The 4,013-nt window shown below is 43.3% G+C and overlaps 1 pseudogene; it reads left to right on the top strand.

Moving 5' to 3' along the window:
- Positions 1-2,780: 2,780 nt before the first annotated feature.
- LOC108545143 (cyclin-dependent kinase 2-associated protein 1 pseudogene) lies at positions 2,781-3,247 on the top strand (annotated as a pseudogene).
- The last annotated feature ends 766 nt before the right edge of the window (positions 3,248-4,013 follow it).

The raw sequence follows: 4,013 nt of genomic DNA, 5'->3' as shown, positions 1-4,013 counted from the left end.
CTAAAGACCCTCTGGCTGTCTTGAATGATACAACAGCCATGTTTTAGAATCTCATATGGAAAAGAATTGTGAAAATCTTCTAGGAACTTTGGCCAGCCTCTAGATAACAGAAGTGGCCTCTGACCAACATCCAGCAGAAGCAAAAACAAGACTGAAGCTCTGTACCCTACAAGGAAATAGGCTATAAACAACCATGTGAACCATGAAGACCCTTCCTCAGCTGAGCCTCCAGATGAGAACTCAGCTCTGGCTGACTCCTTTATTGCAGTCTTACAAGACTCAAAGCAGAGGGCATAGTTAAGCCATGTATTATTTTGAACCACTCCCCTTGTGATCATTTGTTATTTAGCATCAGAAAACCAATACAATGTGAAGCTAAAAGACTGTCTGATATAAAATATTTGCATGACTGTGTCTCAGATTCCTACTGAAAAAAAAATAGGAAAGGGAGTACAGTGGAATCCAGATGAAAGAGTATTTCTACACTTGGGGAAAGACAGACAGGGATTGAAATTAAGATGTCATCTCTCACTAGCTATATGATCTTGTGCAAGTCACTTAATCTCTCCGCACTTCACATTCCACTCCTGCAACATTAAAATGATGTGTTCTACTGACCCATTTAATTGATGTGAACAAATATACAAGTAGGGGAAGAAAATTTAGTAGTACTGATTGTTAGATTCAAGGAATCATTTATTACCAAATAGAAATATCAAATTATTTATGGAACACTTACTATGGGCCAGTGTACTAAATACCTTATCTCTATATACTCAGTCTTTATCATAACTCTAAGCAGTAGATACTATTAACACAGGTTACATATGGAAAAACCAAAGCACAGATAAATTAAATGACATATTCAGTCCCGTAGTTGGAATTTGAACTGGTACAATCTCCATCGGGGATTAGCACACAGAATGACCAGAGATGACACTGGAGGCAGAAATTGTCAGACCTTGGCAAGCTGTGCAGGCCACTCATAGAAGCTTAGACTTCTTCCAACCTGGAAGCAGGAAAAATAAGGATTCCACAGCAACCTGACTGTCAATGAAGCTGTATGTGTAAGCACAGATGAGACTTTATTAAAACCATTGTTATACATGGTGGTTTGGCTAGCAGGAGATTGCACTCACACTCTGGATTAGTCAGGCTTTCAGGAGATAATCTAAGAATCTATCAGTCATGAAATCACCCTGTGTAGAAACAGTTTTCGCATCCAAAGCAGCTTACAGCTGAGTTTTGAACATTTGAACATTTTGAGAAGTGTGTCTGTTCTTATGTGTGTGTTTGTTATTACCTGAGTTCTTTTCATCAAACTTTTTGTTTGTTTGTTTGTTTGTTTGCTGTTTTTTGAGATGGAGTCTCGCTCTGTCACCCAGGCTGGAGTGCAGTGGCGTGATCTCAGCTCACTGCAACCTCCACCTCTCAGCTTCAGGCCATTCTCCTGCCTCAGCCTCCTGAGTAGCTGGGACTACAGCCCCCTACCACCACCACACCCAGCTGATTTTTTGTATTTTTAGTAGAGATGGTGTTTCACGGTGTTAGCCAGGATGGTTTCCATCTCCTGACCTTGTAATTCGCCTGCCTTGGCCTCCCAAAGTGCTGGGATTACAGGCTTGAGCCACTGCGCCCAGCCGCATCAAACTTTTATCTGTGAAACCAGCAAGACCATCAGGTTGGAGCCCACGTAGTAACCAGGTCACTGAAGCTAAAAGAGGCTCATATCATTGCTGTGCTTGTGTTTCATGAAAGCAGAGGAAGAAAACAATCCCTCACTCCTCCTTAGGGCTCTCTGTGCTGGGACAGCTGGAGGCATGATTGATCACCAAGTTTTCAACACAGCAGGAGACACATGGAAGAACTATGAGATATCTGAGAAGCTCTAAAGACCAGAAGCATATATTTGGCTATTCATAACCCTTTGGAGAAACAAAATGTGTGTCACTTGCCCCAGTAAAAAAGAATAAACCATGAGGATTTTAGGACTTTTCAGGGTGAGCTAGCGACGTTAGGGCTTCAAAGGCCAGGAAATGCATTCAGATCTTCACACCCTCTAGGGTAGAATCAACTGTGTGGATTGCTACTGAGATTGCCAGGCAGCGCTAAGCACAGCATTGCAGGTGAGCCTGATAAATCCTGTTAAGTTCTCAATGCAGCTACTGCCCACCTGTTCTGTGGGTGATTTTTCATGGGCCAGAGATATATATCAGGATGGAAGGTGTTCAGTTTGGGCCAGCTGTGTCCGTAACCAGACAGACAGCACTGTAATGAATGCTCCCAGAAGGAAACCAAAGAAGTTACTGTGATGGAGGACAGAGAACACAAAGCACTGTGCAGAAAATATAGGAACAGGGAAGCTTAACCCAAGGGCCCTAACTTAGTAATTGGTGGGTTTTGCCAAGGAAATGCTCTGTGATTCTTCTGGTGACTGTATCTACCACTGAAGTACATGGTCCCTTAAGAAAGTGGATAAGGTGGCCTGTAATCCCAGCACTTTGGGAGGCCGAGGCAGGCAGATCAGGAGGTCAAGAGATCGAGACCATCCTGGAAAACCAACATGATGAAACTCCGTCTCTACTAAAAAAAAAAATTAGCCGGGTGTAGTGGCGCATGCTCTAGTCCCAGCTACTCGGGAGGCTGAGGCAGGAGAATCGCTTGAACCTGGGAGGCGGAGGTTGCAGTGAGCCTAGATCGCGCCACTGCACTCCAGCCTGGGCGACAGAGTGAGACTTAGTCTCGAGAAAACAAACAAACAAAAAAACGAAAGGAGGTGCATGAGGTTCGCGCACAACGCCGCTGGGAGTGTCCACTGGCCTTCACAGTATCGCCGACTGCTCAGTGACTACGGGCCACCGTCCCTAGGCTACACTCGGGGAGCTGGGAAAAGCCAGGTGCCCCAAAGCAAATACGCGGAGCTGCTGGCCATCATCGAAGAGCTGGGGAAGGAGATCAGACCCACTTACGCGGGGAGCGAGAGCGCCGTGGAGAGGCTGAAGCGCGGCGTGATGCACGCTGGAGGACTGGTTCGGGAGTGCTTGGCAGAAACGGAACGGAATGCCACATCCTAGCTGCCTTGCTGGTTTTGAAGGATTTCCACCTTTTTACAAGATGAGAAGTAACAGTTCGTCTCCCCTGTTCAGATGAAACCCTTGTTTTCAAAATAGTTACAGTTTAGTTTTTCCTCCCGTGGTTCACATGGCTCTGAACCTACAGTGTCAAAGATTGAGAAAAGATTTTGCAGTTAATTAGGATTTGCATGTCAAGTAGTTAGGAACTGCTCAGGTTTTTTGTTTGTTTGTTATTTTCAAGCATTGATTTAAAAGATGCACCTAAAGTTATCTTACAGCAAACTGTGGTTTGCCTCCAAGACACCATTGTCTCTTTAATCTTCTCTTTTGAATACATATGTTACCCACGGTGTTCCTTTTTGCTTTTCATAAGCTAATACCATTCTAGGGATTTTGTTTTTAAAGCATATTGACAGCATACTTTACTTAGTAGCCGGTTCCCGTTTCCCATTTGCCATTCACAGTGTAGATTCTGCTTAATGTAACTTCTTTTTTGCTTACCTAATTGTGTGACTATTCGTGCTTCAAAGTCAATTTTTAAAAATGCACAAGTTATAAATATAGAAGAAAGAGCAACCCACCAAACCTAAGAAGGACCCCCGAACATGTTCATACTAAGACTGTAAGTAGATCTCAGCTCCGCGTTTAAGTCAGACAAACTATCTGGAAGGAAATGACTAAAACGGTTTGCCTCTTTGTATTTATTTATTTATTGATGTAATAAAGCTTATTTTCATTAAAAAAAAAAAGGAAGTGCATGAGGTGTGTCTTGCTTTTGTGGCTCTGAGAGGGGATCTTAAGGAAACTTACTGTTCCCTGTTTCTCTTTGTTTCTCCAGATTCTTGCACAGGAGTAGAAAAACTATGACCCATGGCCAGTGTTTGTATGGACTGGGAGCTAAGGGTTCTTACATTTTAAATAGTTGAAAAAAAAAATCAA

Source organism: Rhinopithecus bieti, unplaced genomic scaffold, assembly GCF_001698545.2.
Source record: "Rhinopithecus bieti isolate Rb0 unplaced genomic scaffold, ASM169854v2 scaffold_27010, whole genome shotgun sequence".
Classification (NCBI taxonomy): domain Eukaryota; kingdom Metazoa; phylum Chordata; class Mammalia; order Primates; family Cercopithecidae; genus Rhinopithecus; species Rhinopithecus bieti.
This window is presented reverse-complemented; position numbering and strand designations above follow the sequence as displayed.